This window comes from Cydia fagiglandana, chromosome 16 (assembly GCF_963556715.1).
Source record: "Cydia fagiglandana chromosome 16, ilCydFagi1.1, whole genome shotgun sequence".
NCBI lineage: Eukaryota > Metazoa > Arthropoda > Insecta > Lepidoptera > Tortricidae > Cydia > Cydia fagiglandana.
In genome coordinates this window covers 746,098-763,634 of record NC_085947.1, presented here as the reverse complement: position 1 = coordinate 763,634, position 17,537 = coordinate 746,098, and the positions used below count along the sequence as shown (strand labels likewise).

The window sequence follows — 17,537 nt, the reverse complement described above, 5'->3', positions numbered from 1 at the left end:
AGTTTAGCTGACTATATTGAAATAGTTATTTATTTTACAAGGGGGCAAAGTTATTGTTTAACCGCTCGTGCTAATATTGCGAGTATCAATATTCGAAACATGGAATCTTGAGCGTTGCGAGGGTTTCAAAGCACGAGGGTTAAACAAAATTTGCCCCAATTGAAACACAAAATCTTTCACTACATCAACCTGAAGCAAATATTAAATGTAATAATCAAATACAAATGAATGTTATTAAATATTTATCATCCAAAATCATGATTTAAAAGTCAATTCTACCAGCAAACATAACAAAACAACTCAAAATTTGCATTTGATTACTTTGCCTCACTTGTGATTAAAATGTAAGTTTGCTCTTAGTTTTTGAAGTGCAAAGTAAGCCTTTCCGAGCTGGTGTGGTGAAAAACAGTTTCTAACGGCTTATGCCATGATATGACGTGAAAGTGTTTTCAAAGGCTGCCTGCGTGCACCGTGGCTATGCCAATGAAAATACTGAAGTACATATCTTTAAAAACACATCGAGTTAGTAAAGCGTGCACGTGTTACCATTACATACTACATGAAGTCTCTTCTGAGTCTTGTTAGTTTAAATCTTTCTGTGTGTATAATAAGGTTTGAAATTTGAATACTTAAATGGTGAATGGCATACCCTTCAGTTTTCAAGTGATTTGTGTTTTCGAATACGAATGGTACGGCTAGTTAATACGCGTTACGTAGAACCTACGTATTAAGGTAGACTATGATATGGCGAGGAGGTTTCATCTGTCTAAGTATCTATCAGCAATTTGTCTTTTTATCCCGTTCAGGGTTAGTATAATATAGCAGAATGTGACATCCTGCGGATAAAGGTACCTTATGGCGATTGGCGCTTACGCTATTATTAACGCCGCTCCAATATTATTGCAACGCTATGCGGCATAAGCGCCAGCCGCCATAAGGTACCTTTATCGCGGGACGTCACAAATAAACTTTTAGTAATAAAAGTGCTGATACAAAGAGATACAAGGTAACGAACAAACCTACATCCCATTGTGGGTTAGTACTTCGGCAATTCATAATTCATATACTTAAATTTGACTAGAAACAGAGAGAGATTAGCATGGCTCTGCGCAAGAATGACATACGAAATCGTGAAATATTTCACTCTTTATCTACCTACTTATTTCTTTCCAACTAGATGTTTGATTTTGAATAAAATATTGGTAAAAATGTAGGTATGTACTTAAATAAATAATTTAGCAGGTACTTACTTACCTATAGCTTAAAAGATTAAGGAAAAGAACTTTTGCATGTAGTTGTTATTTTGGATTTAATTACACTTCACATATATATAATTTTTTATCTAAGTCTTTATTTAACATCTATAAAAATATGATCAAATTTTTAGGTAGGATATCCACAACGCAGGCTTCGTCAGGTGGTCACAAATGCAAATCATATATATAAAATCGAAAAACCAGAACGGGATAAAAAACGAGGGAAGAAGAGAGATGGCACCTTACAAATTTCTAAAAAAGTTTTTGACACGTTTCACGAATAAGACGCACGTATGATAAGAAAAAGCTGTTCTAATCTATTATCTAAATATGAGAATATAACTAGAGCATAAAAACTATCGCTTTCGATGCGTATTTAACTTACAATAAGCAAAAGAAATTTTCATAACATTCTTCATTTTACGACTATCGGCCATTTTCGGAAACTCTGTTGGTTTCGTTTCGATCTTCAAATAACCAAAATTATGTTTGTTATGTTGGTATGCAGTGATTTCGGCTTTTTTTACTCGAAGTAAAATAAAAAGTGCTGTCAATGTCAACCTTCGTAGCCCCCATACGAATGACTTCTGTCATATTACTAATAATTTGCATTTCGTTGTTTTAAATTTATTTTCGAGTTATATTATTCAGATGACTTTTATGGCTTCGGCAACCATTGCCATTCGTCCGGGGAACGGGCTGCCGAGAAAGCCCAAAAATAAAAAGTTGATACGTTAATATGAAGTCCATCAGTTCAAGGGATGACTTTAGAGATATAATCAATTCGGGAATTGTTTTCTCGCGTAATAAGATACGACTCGACCAGGTAAGATTTTTCTTCTTGCTGAAAGTCACCATCAGATATATCGGAGCGGATGAGGTATTCACAAATACAGTTAGTAGCACAAGTGAACCAATGTCAATGACTCTCATATATTTATCGTGTAAAAATTAAAGGGATAAACATTCTCGCTTGAATACTTTTATTATAAGAAACTGTACACTATTATTAACTTACATTTAAGTGTAATCATTAAGTTTGAAATCACTGTAAAACTTTTATACTCAAATTAACATTGAATCAGTTTTGCTCCTCCTAGTAAGATAAACATTGAATCAGTATTGCACCATATATTTATGAGGAATTTTACACTATTAATATTTTGTCCATAGTCCTTTGGCCTTTTTTACTGCAGCCAAACGCTTACCCATGCCCTTTACTACTTTTTCACAGTACGCAGGCGACAGTAACTCCCATTGTTCTTGAACTCGAGCCCACAATATGTGTAATGACGATGGCGGTGAGTCGTAGTTATTCACTAACGCTTTTTTTAACATAGACCATAGGTTTTCGATGGGGTTTAAATCGGGACTTTGAGCTGGCCATTCTAACACATGAAAACCCTGTTCAGACAACCATTTTTTAACAACTTTTGCAGTGTGTTTAGGGTCATTATCGTGTTGAAACCATATTTCGTTGACTGGGAACGGCATATTCTCCAGCGTTTCCCCTAACTGCCTCTTTAATATGTCAAGATAGATCTCTTTGTTCATTATCCCATCAATTTTACGAATAGAACCAGGTCCAAAACAAGTCATACAGCCCCACATTTTGATGTTACCACCTCCATGTTTAACAGTTTGTATGAAATCTCGCACATTCATCCCTTCTCCTTCTCTTTTCCAATTCCATTGACGGCCGTCCGTTGAGTATCTGTTAATTTTAGTTTCATCTGAGAAAATTACCTTCGCCCAGTCTTCCTCTGTCCACGTTTCGTACTTCTTCACGAATGCTTGTCGAGCTTTTACATTTTTCTTACTAATAAGCGGTTTCTTTTTCTTCTCCACTGCTCGGAATTTTGCACCCTGAAGACTTCTTATCACTGTCCATTTACTTACGACCTTTCCTGTTTGTTTTCGTAAGAGTGAGGCGGCATGCGATGTGGATTTTGCTTCGCCAGTGACCATATAATGTACAATTCTACGCGTGTCTTGCGGGCTTAACTTTTTTGTTCGCCCCCCACTGTTCTTTTTCAAAGGTTTTGTACATTTTTGTCTTATTCTCTGCACAGCCGACTGGCTTACGGTTAATTTCTTGGCTATTTTCCTAGTCGACAGCCCTTCCTCCAACATTTTTTTAATCAAATCATTGATAGGCTTGGTAAACGGTTTCATGGTGTAACACGGGTGTTTTGAAAGGGGGTAAAATAAATGATTGAAAAGCTCCGGCTTCTCTAAAATGGAAACAGCCATGTTAACAAAATAAAATTAAATCAAAATAAAATAAAATAAACTAAATGGAAACCTTGCTGTAGGAAAGCTAGGAGGAGAAACAATTAAACAAATTGATATCTAACAAACTTTATTAACCTAATATTATCATGTAAAAGCTCAGTGGTATAGCTGGGTCGCTTCACAGGTTCATGTTATAAGGTTTACACCAATTAATTTATTACTAAAGACTAAATTTCGAAATACCTAAGTTTTATGCACCAGAACTTTCAAAACTTTAAATTAAAATAACTATTGCTCTAAATCACATTTTAAATTTGTAGCCGAGCGCAGACGCAATTTAAAAATTAAAGATGCATCGGACCGACCTCAAAAACTGCTACCGGACCTGGAGCGGCGGGGAGTGACCTCGCCTATCCCCGGGAAGCTGACTGCTAACCTGGTTGGAGCCGGCCAGTGCAGATGACGTGGGACAGATCCCACAGCATCATTTTAAAACTTCAAATTCGAAACATCTTGAAACTTCTATAAACATCAAAAGCTTCTAGAAACATCTAGAAACATCCCGGCTCCTGCAAAGCGAGAAAAGGAAATATTAGCCGATGCCCTTTATGGCCGCTAGAGAAAAAATGAAACAATTCGAAATTTAGCTCACCGCACTGGAAGCTGTTAGGACTTCTGGCGGAGCGCTCCCTTCCCTCGAGCAGGAGTCAACTCTGTAAAGAACCAAAACTTGGTTAAGAACAAACCCACAATGTTTCGCGCCATTGTGGAATTGATCACAACTAAATTCCATTTATACTTACTCAGTGGAACACACCGAAGGACTCGAACTGCTTCCACCATTTTGACCACCATGTGGAATGTGTGGTCTTATCACAAAATAGGGCTCATGCGAGCGTGCGTCCCCGGAGGGGTCCACACATCAAAAGTGCATGTCACCTCAGAATGACCTTCTCATATGTTGAGAACAAAAGGCAAAAAAACAAAAGTAGGGTGCCAATCCCCTGAAGACACAAATTCTTCGAAAATTCTGAACTGATTATTTAGACAAATTCACTCATGAGCCTAAGAAATATATTTTTATCATTAAATCTAATAAGGTTTCATTTCAGAGCCACTTTGTAAGTCTGTAATTTATATGTTTTGTTTTACATCAAACTTATTTTCTATCTATAAAAATCATACCTAAATCATACAAAGTTTTCCTGGAGTGACAACATAAATATCTCAAGTTTTAATTATTTTTACTCATATGACAACCCCGACAACAGATAAGCATCAAAAGGTGCATCTGAATGCAACAGATTATGCAAAGAAGTGCAATCAATCGAGTTAGTTTGGGATATTGTTAAAATCGTTGAAATAAGAAAAGGAATTCAACCCAAAAATATTAATTTAAAATCTAAGAAAATGTCTACGTTACAATACCCCCCTCCCCGATTTTAAGGTTCAACGTAGGTGAACCGCTCGCTGTCCTCAGCGACTTTCATCCTAAAACAAAATTTAAAACAAAGTGAAGGCAAGAAAACTAACCTATTCAAACTGATCTAGAAAACCTAGAATCTAAACAAAAAGTCTGACGCAACTTCGAGATTCAAAACATACCAAAAATGCTCTAAAATAATCTAAAAGTAAAATCATACTAACGTTAAACAATTTAAAAATACTGCTGTTCTGACCGAACAAAAAAAATCTAAATAATAATCTCGAACCCACGTCAGTACCACGGAAGGTGAAAAAAAACTATGCGGCCAACTGCGCTGCACATAGAAAAAAAACCTCAGTCTATCCTTCCAACCCGTAAACAAACCGTTGGCCTTCTCAGTACAACGCGATAAAAGCTTGTTGTGCTGAGAAAGCCAAAAACCAACCGCCAGGACCGATGTTCAGCATTCCTAAAAAAAACTCAGCTAGACCGGGCGGAAATCAGACCTATAGTCCACCAAATATAAGCTTCCAACGAAAACCTTTGTTGTAACCCTACCGGTTGAGGACACTAAGGCCTGTCCCAACCCTTCAGGTAGACAACAATCATCAAATTAAACCCAAAAAATCCAAAACGGCCCTTTGAGTTGGTGAGGCACACCTGTCCCCCCAACTCTCCGGAATCAAAAACCAAAACAAAAAAAATGGTATACCTAAACAAAAACGAGGTATATAGCAGGTGAGTGGTTTGTCGTCCTTGGCGGCACGACGACTGGTACAAGACGAGGGGTCGTGCGTCCAAGGATAACTCCCCTAAACTCTAAAACCATACTAAACTGAAAAAACTACAACCATTTGACTGAGTTGCATTGCGGTAGCAGGCATGAAAAAGGTGGCGGAGACACCGAGTGCCGTTCCAATGCCTTCAAAAATGGCTCATTGGATCGTCAACACGATAAACAAAAGGTACCAAACCAAAAGGGGTACCGCGGTCGATATGTCCAAAAAAGCAAGAACCCAATTTAAAACAGCCCCTCAAAAATGGTAACTGCTGGGTATGAACCCCATACCGACCAAATGCGTAGCCACAAATACGCAAAATTGCACAAAACCGTGCTCGAGTGTGGTAAGCACTCGAAACCTACTACCGAAATCCAAACCTTTGGCTATGTTAAGGACTCGCTCTGACCTTAAAAGTGAGCAAGTTGTTTCGCCCCATTTATACATCACGCACTTTACCATACCGTTCATATCTCATCTGTCGCCCCTACCATACTTCACGCATTACAAATCCCGTTCTTCCATCCCCGCAACAAAATTAGTAGTGAATACAGTCAGTGCTGTTCACCACGTACCGTGCATAAAGTCGTGATTGGATATTTTACCATAATATCCAACACTCCATACGAGACAACCGTGAAACAAAACGTTCTTGTGTAGGCGAGGCCTTGGAAAATACCACCTTCTTGAAAACCTACCAAAACTTGTGTCAAAATTCTAAACATGCCAGCCTTATTCGAAATTCCCGCCAATTCTCAAACCGAGATTACAAACTGTATTCTTGGCGAAATAAGGTCTAAATAAAAAAACTACTTCAAATTAATATATCTCATTAAATTTGAGTACTAAAAAACCAAATCTCGTAACGTTATAAACCAAAACTATATTGTATTTAACTAAATAAATATCAATATTTAAACAAATTACAAAATGATTTTCCAAAACGAGCGTTTTTATAAACGCTGAACTCGTTACGAACTTAAGAAAACACTACTAAAGTTTACGCGTTTCCGAACGCACCTTACTCTGTGTCAAAAAAAAACAATTCCATGACTTAACCTTACTTTGCACTTTAAACTAATCTACAAAGAACAAAACTTTGGTTGCAAATACCATTTTAATTTGGAAAACTACCATCTAATATGAAACACAAGTCTTACGTTGTGTGAAGTACCGTTAAAAACTCGAATTACGGTAAATATTAAATACGCTAAATCAGCGACTCAAAACTACACAGAGTTAACCGAAAACTACCAAAAATACAGGTAAAACACTAAATCTTGAGATCAGGAATCATCTTATTTCACACGATTTTCCCTCTCCCTTCAAAATCAACGCTAAATGTAATTTCAAAGTCAAATAAACTAAACTAACCCAAAAAATGTATTGCATACCTCAAAATTTAAGTGAACTTGTTACAGATTACATCAAAACCGTGCTGAATTTGGATATTACCACTACAAAACAAAAGGCATCCAGCCATTTCTACAATTGGACTGCCGGATCACAGGAATTTATAATTTTGAAAATGAAATCATGTCAATTGTTCTGGAACTATAAGCGCTAGCACGCCGAAGAAGAATATCTTCATTCTTTAAGAAGTTAAATGATCATGAAACACCACAAGCATCTCGCCGGACACTACTGCCAGACCAGACTTCCATACTAAACTGTTTCCCCTGCGGCTATGCGGAGATTTCTGAAAAACAAAATGCCGACACCGCTTCCACAGCTCCTTGGACCTAGGAAGAGCTCCTGATTTGCTTTGACCTTCCTAAATAAATTCATTTATCAATGAGCTGTGAAATTGAGTGTTGCGTTTCAACTTTATTAAACTAAATATGCTACTGCATTTGAAATTTCTGGTGCTTCATGTTTACAAAAACTGTGCTGTGTAAGAAAATGAAATTAAATTATGCTAATATAACTATTGTTTTCCTTAACAATACTTGGTATGTGGTTGAATTACTATGCCTTCCGGCTTAACTGTTAAACATAAAAAGTCACAAAATTCACTATAAAGCATTTATGAGAGTGCAGTTCCATCAAATCTACAAAAATTACAAAACAACATTCTACTAAAATTCACACATTTTTCTCCTAGAATATGAAATCTCGGACTAAATATAATTTACTACAAGTGATCCCAAGTGGCAAAATTGTGTACTCTTATGTTACAAAATACAAAATTCTTATTTTTTAATTTAAATTAATTGTTAAATGTGAAAGCAAATGAAAACTAGTGTCAAAACTTCAAAATAGTATCCAAATTTACTAAAAATGCAACACGTGTTATTGACATCTGTCAAGTCAGCAAAATTTCATAACCTCTAAATGTATCATACAAAATTCTATGATTTTCGAAAATAATTACATGTAAATGTGCAGAAAACAGCATAAATGTGAGCAAATGCCCAAATTATGGTATGCAATACCCAAAAAATCTTTGAAATGTAACAAAATACTCTACAAAAGGTGAGTTAAACAAAATTATCTTCTGGTGCATAAAAATAAGTCTAGACTTTCCCTCCAGCAAAGGTACCATTTAAAACATGAAAACATTGAAAACCTTGGGCGCCATTGTAACACGGGTGTTTTGAAAGGGATTGTAACACGGGTGTTTTGAAAGGGGGTAAAATAAATGATTGAAAAGCTCCGGCTTCTCTAAAATGGAAACAGCCATGTTAACAAAATAAAATTAAATCAAAATAAAATAAAATAAACTAAATGGAAACCTTGCTGTAGGAAAGCTAGGAGGAGAAACAATTAAACAAATTGATATCTAACAAACTTTATTAACCTAATATTATCATGTAAAAGCTCAGTGGTATAGCTGGGTCGCTTCACAGGTTCATGTTATAAGGTTTACACCAATTAATTTATTACTAAAGACTAAATTTCGAAATACCTAAGTTTTATGCACCAGAACTTTCAAAACTTTAAATTAAAATAACTATTGCTCTAAATCACATTTTAAATTTGTAGCCGAGCGCAGACGCAATTTAAAAATTAAAGATGCATCGGACCGACCTCAAAAACTGCTACCGGACCTGGAGCGGCGGGGAGTGACCTCGCCTATCCCCGGGAAGCTGACTGCTAACCTGGTTGGAGCCGGCCAGTGCAGATGACGTGGGACAGATCCCACAGCATCATTTTAAAACTTCAAATTCGAAACATCTTGAAACTTCTATAAACATCAAAAGCTTCTAGAAACATCTAGAAACATCCCGGCTCCTGCAAAGCGAGAAAAGGAAATATTAGCCGATGCCCTTTATGGCCGCTAGAGAAAAAATGAAACAATTCGAAATTTAGCTCACCGCACTGGAAGCTGTTAGGACTTCTGGCGGAGCGCTCCCTTCCCTCGAGCAGGAGTCAACTCTGTAAAGAACCAAAACTTGGTTAAGAACAAACCCACAATGTTTCGCGCCATTGTGGAATTGATCACAACTAAATTCCATTTATACTTACTCAGTGGAACACACCGAAGGACTCGAACTGCTTCCACCATTTTGACCACCATGTGGAATGTGTGGTCTTATCACAAAATAGGGCTCATGCGAGCGTGCGTCCCCGGAGGGGTCCACACATCAAAAGTGCATGTCACCTCAGAATGACCTTCTCATATGTTGAGAACAAAAGGCAAAAAAACAAAAGTAGGGTGCCAATCCCCTGAAGACACAAATTCTTCGAAAATTCTGAACTGATTATTTAGACAAATTCACTCATGAGCCTAAGAAATATATTTTTATCATTAAATCTAATAAGGTTTCATTTCAGAGCCACTTTGTAAGTCTGTAATTTATATGTTTTGTTTTACATCAAACTTATTTTCTATCTATAAAAATCATACCTAAATCATACAAAGTTTTCCTGGAGTGACAACATAAATATCTCAAGTTTTAATTATTTTTACTCATATGACAACCCCGACAACAGATAAGCATCAAAAGGTGCATCTGAATGCAACAGATTATGCAAAGAAGTGCAATCAATCGAGTTAGTTTGGGATATTGTTAAAATCGTTGAAATAAGAAAAGGAATTCAACCCAAAAATATTAATTTACAACATAAACATTGTGGGTTTGTTCTTAACCAAGTTTTGGTTCTTTACAGAGTTGACTCCTGCTCGAGGGAAGGGAGCGCTCCGCCAGAAGTCCTAACAGCTTCCAGTGCGGTGAGCTAAATTTCGAATTGTTTCATTTTTTCTCTAGCGGCCATAAAGGGCATCGGCTAATATTTCCTTTTCTCGCTTTGCAGGAGCCGGGATGTTTCTAGATGTTTCTAGAAGCTTTTGATGTTTATAGAAGTTTCAAGATGTTTCGAATTTGAAGTTTTAAAATGATGCTGTGGGATCTGTCCCACGTCATCTGCACTGGCCGGCTCCAACCAGGTTAGCAGTCAGCTTCCCGGGGATAGGCGAGGTCACTCCCCGCCGCTCCAGGTCCGGTAGCAGTTTTTGAGGTCGGTCCGATGCATCTTTAATTTTTAAATTGCGTCTGCGCTCGGCTACAAATTTAAAATGTGATTTAGAGCAATAGTTATTTTAATTTAAAGTTTTGAAAGTTCTGGTGCATAAAACTTAGGTATTTCGAAATTTAGTCTTTAGTAATAAATTAATTGGTGTAAACCTTATAACATGAACCTGTGAAGCGACCCAGCTATACCACTGAGCTTTTACATGATAATATTAGGTTAATAAAGTTTGTTAGATATCAATTTGTTTAATTGTTTCTCCTCCTAGCTTTCCTACAGCAAGGTTTCCATTTAGTTTATTTTATTTTATTTTGATTTAATTTTATTTTGTTAACATGGCTGTTTCCATTTTAGAGAAGCCGGAGCTTTTCAATCATTTATTTTACCCCCTTTCAAAACACCCGTGTTACAATCCCTTTCAAAACACCCGTGTTACAATGGCGCCCAACGTGGGGCGCCATTGTAACACGGGTGTTTTGAAAGGGGGTAAAATAAATGATTGAAAAGCTCCGGCTTCTCTAAAATGGAAACAGCCATGTTAACAAAATAAAATTAAATCAAAATAAAATAAAATAAACTAAATGGAAACCTTGCTGTAGGAAAGCTAGGAGGAGAAACAATTAAACAAATTGATATCTAACAAACTTTATTAACCTAATATTATCATGTAAAAGCTCAGTGGTATAGCTGGGTCGCTTCACAGGTTCATGTTATAAGGTTTACACCAATTAATTTATTACTAAAGACTAAATTTCGAAATACCTAAGTTTTATGCACCAGAACTTTCAAAACTTTAAATTAAAATAACTATTGCTCTAAATCACATTTTAAATTTGTAGCCGAGCGCAGACGCAATTTAAAAATTAAAGATGCATCGGACCGACCTCAAAAACTGCTACCGGACCTGGAGCGGCGGGGAGTGACCTCGCCTATCCCCGGGAAGCTGACTGCTAACCTGGTTGGAGCCGGCCAGTGCAGATGACGTGGGACAGATCCCACAGCATCATTTTAAAACTTCAAATTCGAAACATCTTGAAACTTCTATAAACATCAAAAGCTTCTAGAAACATCTAGAAACATCCCGGCTCCTGCAAAGCGAGAAAAGGAAATATTAGCCGATGCCCTTTATGGCCGCTAGAGAAAAAATGAAACAATTCGAAATTTAGCTCACCGCACTGGAAGCTGTTAGGACTTCTGGCGGAGCGCTCCCTTCCCTCGAGCAGGAGTCAACTCTGTAAAGAACCAAAACTTGGTTAAGAACAAACCCACAATGTTTCGCGCCATTGTGGAATTGATCACAACTAAATTCCATTTATACTTACTCAGTGGAACACACCGAAGGACTCGAACTGCTTCCACCATTTTGACCACCATGTGGAATGTGTGGTCTTATCACAAAATAGGGCTCATGCGAGCGTGCGTCCCCGGAGGGGTCCACACATCAAAAGTGCATGTCACCTCAGAATGACCTTCTCATATGTTGAGAACAAAAGGCAAAAAAACAAAAGTAGGGTGCCAATCCCCTGAAGACACAAATTCTTCGAAAATTCTGAACTGATTATTTAGACAAATTCACTCATGAGCCTAAGAAATATATTTTTATCATTAAATCTAATAAGGTTTCATTTCAGAGCCACTTTGTAAGTCTGTAATTTATATGTTTTGTTTTACATCAAACTTATTTTCTATCTATAAAAATCATACCTAAATCATACAAAGTTTTCCTGGAGTGACAACATAAATATCTCAAGTTTTAATTATTTTTACTCATATGACAACCCCGACAACAGATAAGCATCAAAAGGTGCATCTGAATGCAACAGATTATGCAAAGAAGTGCAATCAATCGAGTTAGTTTGGGATATTGTTAAAATCGTTGAAATAAGAAAAGGAATTCAACCCAAAAATATTAATTTAAAATCTAAGAAAATGTCTACGTTACAATGGCTAACGTTTTATTTTCAATTAACAACGAAGTCAATCAATTCAAGAGAAATCGTGAATGATATCATGACAATCATTAAAATAAATGCACATCGGATATAAGTTTAGTTTTAAGTCCGATTAATCAAACGGCCTGCTATCGAAAGAGGTCGGAGCAAAATTGATTCAATACTAATATGACCTTATAGAGAAAATGCATTGCTTCAATCTGTAATTATGTAATGGCAGACCATCTCTATATAGTACACTAACAGAAAATAGTGAAATATAAAATTAATTAGTTATCGTTTTTATGTAAAGTAAAGGTACATGTCAAAGTAGTGAACATTGGTTCACTTGTGCTACTAACTGTATCTGAACCATGTAAATTATGTATAATGTAATCAAAGTGTATGTTCAGATATTTTTGAGCGACCTTGGTGGCTACGATATATATCTAATGGCGACTACACATTCATAAAGCAAATGTACAGTCAGTATGAAATAGATAGTGACGGCTAAAGTAGCCAAATATATCGTAATATAACTTTGTTGCCATAGAAATAATAAAAATGTGTTCCGATATATTTGGCGATATATTTGGGTATTGGAGAGACCAAAGCGGCTGAGCTTCCGTGGCTCGGACACAAAGAGAATGGGAGAGGATCGTGCCGAGAGCGTACTTGGGACAACGAAGTGGGAGACAGCCGATGGACGTCCTAGGTACCGCTGAAACGACGTAGTTGCTCTAGACCTGCCCAACCTCCGCCATGCTGACTGGCGAGAGCTATCGCAAGACCGAGAAACATGGCGTGATCTGGAGTCGGAGGCCAGGACTCACTTTGGGTCGTTGCATCACCGTAGCCGTAGTAAGTAATGTTAATATCCAGAAAGGGAAATGGGGACTACGTTTGTATGAAAAGGCGATTATCGATTTATGGGCGGTGATCGTCCATATTATTCTTAAGGCGGAAATTAATCTAATGAACGTTTTGGAACTAGGCTTATAAAAATAAAGAATAATTTTATGTTGAAACAAGTTGTTATAAATGTGACGTCCCACAGGTAAACGTACCTTATGGTGGTTGGCGCTTACGCTATTATTCGTTAATAATAGCATCGCTCCAATATTATTGCGGCGCTATGCGACGTAATCGGCAGCCGCCATAAAGTACCTTTTGCCGTGGAACGTCACAAATACCTACGTAGATGAAAAGATACAATCTTGCCTTTTATTCATCAAATCACATCATTTTTTGAGAAATTTGCGAATTAAGTTATCCAAGTAACGACTACAATTAAATAAGAAATGGGATATCACAGTTATAAACCCTGGCAAGGTTGCATATATATCCAACCCTGTCTGACTGTGTTATTAATTATTATGTACATAGTAATGTCGGCAGTTAAATAAACATAAGATAAACTCTATATTTCATTTACGCGAGCGGAGCCGCGGGCCCGTCTAGTTTATAGATATGTGTATATTATATATTTCGTCGTCTAGTACCCACAACACAAGCCTTATTGAGCTTACTGTGGGACTAGGTCAATCTGTGTAAAATTGTCCTATAGTATTTATTTATTTATTTAATGGCATATATACCTATGTTAATTATACAAAATGTACCTATCAAATTGTATACTTTACTAAATATCTCTCTCCTCATTGGTGTTACAATAAAGGGTGTACTACATTTATAATATAATTATATTACATACACATAATAAGTATATCATAGGATATGTATAATCACATTGGTTTGGCGTCTTCCCACCACCAGGCGATAACAAACATGCTTCAATATTATTCTTAGGTTCCAAATATCGGTACAGCTGTTTAATGACAGCGTTTACACAAAAATAAAACGCTAATTAAATAACTTACCATATTCGGAACTACAGATGCAACGGATAGTTGTTTGGACGCATACAGGATACCGGATATACGGCCTGACCATAGGCCGAATATTCGGTATTCGGGCGCCGAATATTCGGCCGGCGGAAATATACCTACATTCCGATTTTTCAGGTGAGCATTGTGGAAGTTTTGCCCTGTTTCGTAATGAACTTTTGCACGGACTCATATAGGTCTATCACTACGAAATTAGTGCGCGAGCTAGTGAATGGAACGTTTAAATTGTTTTAAAATAATAATCGAGTACGATTATATTCCGATATCAAGCATAGTTACTATCCGGTATCCGGCCGGATATTAAAATAAGGGCGAGATAGGATACCGGATAATAACCGAATATCCGGTGCATCTCTATTCGGAACCTAAAGTTTTAATCCTGCATGGTGCACATATGTATAATTTTGAGACAATGACTTGAAAATTTATCTTGTATAACTGACAAAGCAACCTGCCTGTGTGGTAGGAGTGTGGGGGAGAGAGGGACGTATATGCTAGAAAAAGACAATACGACCTAGGGGCTGTCCATAAATGACGTCATCTATTTTTGACGATTTTTGCCCCCTGCCCCAAATTTGAAATGACGTAATTTATGAATAGCCTCCTGTGACAGTGTTGCCACTCTCAATATTGTTCTTAGGTTCCGAATATGGTAAGTTATGTAATTAGCGTTTTATTTTTGTGTAAAACGTTGTCATTTTAAAGCCGTACTTTTGGCCTTATTACAAAGGAATAAGGTGCAAAAGTGTAAACATATCTTTGGCGTCGACTATTATTATACTATGTTATACTTATTAAGCCTCCTCCACACTCGTGCGCGAATCGCGGCGTGAAGCCGCGAACGCGAGTGTGGCGTCGATTTTCGCAGACAGCGAGAGGGGGCTTTCTGAAACTTAGGAACGTAAACTAGTTATGAATAGAAAGAGCACGAAATAGTCAATATAATACGTTTGTTGAAAAAAAAGTCTACAGACGCTTAGGCGCGAAAGGTTATTGTCTCATAGAAAATTTGAATTTCGCGCCTTTTTCTACTGACAAAGTTGTTGGATAGACTTTAATATAAAATTAAAGAGTGGGCCTACACACTTCGCTGTGACAGAATGTGAAAGTGTCACCAAAACTGTCAAATGACTACGATAATAAGTATTCCTTTTATAATGCCACTCCACACTATGCCATTCTGAAATTAAATAAGAACGATAGTCATGCGAAATTTTTATTTTTGTAGTGGGTCATAACGTTGACGACTGACGTGTATAATTTGAACATCAACCAATATTAAAATAATGTTGGAAATTATATCAGTTATTTTTAATTAGCTATCATTCACGCGCGCGTTCATTTCGCTCAGACTTGGCCGCACAAATATTTGGTGCGAGCGGGACGCCCGCGCACGTTCGAATTGGCCTGTCACTTGTAGCAACTTGTAGTTAAGTACATACTTACCTACATACTATCCACGCGTCCTTGGCACGAACTCCCGCCACCGCCCGCATTGAAACTGTACCCGCGCGCCGCAAGGAAATGTAATCCTTAGCATTAGCGCACAGAGTTCAAATTTGGTAGTTTCATTTAGCGAATTTGTTAAATTGCTCTTATTTATTACATTGACCATGTTTTAGTGTGATTATGTATTGAATATCACTTTGAACGTTATCAGAACAAAGTCTGCTAGAAATTATATCTATAACCATTTTTTCTAGCACGTTTAAGGCGTAAATATATATAAAAGTGATACAAATAATATTGATGTTGGATTCTCGGATAAATAGCTTAATGAAGTAGTTTTATGGTAATTAAATCAAAGACTTAATTATAACTTTTTTTTTATATCAAGTTACGACGTATATCCGTGAGGTCCCGCAATTTATTGAATTAGTTATTTTTCGTGTAAATATTTTGACCGATTCCATTGTCGACTCATTATATATATTATTTTCGTCACGTTTACGAACTAAAAATACTATTACTATTTTTAACAAACAAGAACGGCTCTTTTTTTAAACTATTTTTTTTTACCTACTTCCGGAGGGAAAGTTGGTTGGATTCGAAAATAAAGTATCTTAAAATGATCTAAAGAACAGGAATAAAAAAAAAATTGCCTATTACTAATTAATGTTTAACGTAAGCGTATCTTTCTTGGGCTACTACCTGTAGCTGTCAGGTCTAGTTTGGTATCATTTTCGTATAAACCAAGGACAAGGAATTCATTTTGAAATAATCGTTTTACTTTTTCATACCCATAAATACTCAAATACCTATTTCAAATACATTGAAAAAGTGTCACTTTAAAGTAGTCGTTCATACATTCGCACGGCGGTAGTAGATCCCATACAAATGGGACTATGGCCAAGGTTAAAGAAAACACCAGGCAAGTGCGAGTCCGACTCGCGTACGAAGGGTTCCGTACCATAATGCAAAAAAAAAGCAAAAGCAACCTTCTTTTGTTTCTAACAGCAGCCGCGGCCCACGATTACTCGTACGCGCCCCGGCTGCTGGGGCCCGGCGGGTTGGTCAACGATACCTCGTAACTCATGAGGCCCTGTTACTTGCTCCTTTCTAAATTAAATTTTTAGATAATTTTTTCTCAATTTTGGTCACCTCACCGTAGCTTATAGATATTTCATTGCAAGTTTGAGAAATGCACTATAAAAATATCGGCGAGAAACGGTGTTTTCGGTGTATATCTACATGGCATACAACCCTTCGTTTCCAGGCCTATATAGTAATGTACTATGTATTACGATACATTACGTTTTACAGTACATATGGCCCTTTAAATTTTTGACGTAGTTATCTAGTTTGTTATTATTATCATCACCCAATGTGCTTATTATATCCGGGTGTCGTAATGTAGCACCTGATGTACTGTTAACAGTTTTTCACTATTACGTCTATGACATTTATTCATAAAGGCTGTTTGTTTACAGAGAGCCTACCTCGATACGCGAAAATTTAAATTTTGTTATTTGTTCAAATATGAAAGAGTGATAAAGAGGCAGGTAACGTGTTTCGGGCTAAGCGCTCAGTTTGTGCTAGTGGTGCTTATTTAAATTAAATTAGCTAACCCTAGAGTTCCCATTACATTGTCATTGACCTTCACTTGCTCAGATTTTTTCCTCTATATACATTTGCCACCAAATATAAAGTTTGTAGGTCATCAGGAAGTGGGTCCCTTTTATAACAAAACTTCCGTGAGACACTGACATATTTATTTATTATTATTATTACAACAAAACAAATTGCACCTTATAGCTAATGCCAAAGCGGCACAAATTGGAACACATTAACATCATAATGCATTAACACTATAAAGCAATAACACAATATACAGCTAAAACACAGGTATTCATTATGGCATGGTACTCTTAGGCATCTCTCTTTCTAATATCTTCTTGCATTCCATTGTCAATTTGTCACTCGCCCCATCGCAATCACAAAATCGCACTGTGGCTGCGACTTGAGCAGGGAGTTGAGTAGCGCGTGCGTGCGCGTGACCGGCGCATGCGCGTGCGTGCGCGTGACCGGCG

General features: G+C 37.0%; 4 long non-coding RNA genes and 1 other non-coding gene across 5 annotated transcripts; 2 read left to right on the top strand and 3 right to left on the bottom strand.

Moving 5' to 3' along the window:
* Positions 1–1,039: 1,039 nt before the first annotated feature.
* LOC134672352 (U6 spliceosomal RNA) lies at positions 1,040–1,150 on the top strand. The gene has a single exon (XR_010099333.1). It is a non-coding gene; the product is annotated as a U6 spliceosomal RNA (small nuclear RNA).
* A 2,455-nt stretch (positions 1,151–3,605) lies between these two features.
* LOC134671680 (uncharacterized) lies at positions 3,606–7,060 on the bottom strand. Its single transcript, XR_010099250.1, has 2 exons — positions 4,144–7,060; positions 3,606–4,060 (listed from the first exon to the last, which is right to left on the bottom strand). It is a non-coding gene; the product is annotated as an uncharacterized LOC134671680 (long non-coding RNA).
* Positions 7,061–8,475: 1,415 nt separating this feature from the next.
* LOC134671679 (uncharacterized) lies at positions 8,476–9,745 on the bottom strand. The gene is made up of 2 exons (XR_010099249.1): positions 9,014–9,745; positions 8,476–8,930 (listed from the first exon to the last, which is right to left on the bottom strand). It is a non-coding gene; the product is annotated as an uncharacterized LOC134671679 (long non-coding RNA).
* A 72-nt stretch (positions 9,746–9,817) lies between these two features.
* Positions 9,818–10,408, top strand: LOC134671681 (uncharacterized). Its single transcript, XR_010099251.1, has 2 exons — positions 9,818–9,870; positions 9,954–10,408. It is a non-coding gene; the product is annotated as an uncharacterized LOC134671681 (long non-coding RNA).
* Positions 10,409–10,802: 394 nt separating this feature from the next.
* Positions 10,803–16,142, bottom strand: LOC134672136 (uncharacterized). Its single transcript, XR_010099310.1, has 2 exons — positions 11,341–16,142; positions 10,803–11,257 (listed from the first exon to the last, which is right to left on the bottom strand). It is a non-coding gene; the product is annotated as an uncharacterized LOC134672136 (long non-coding RNA).
* Positions 16,143–17,537: the final 1,395 nt, after the last annotated feature.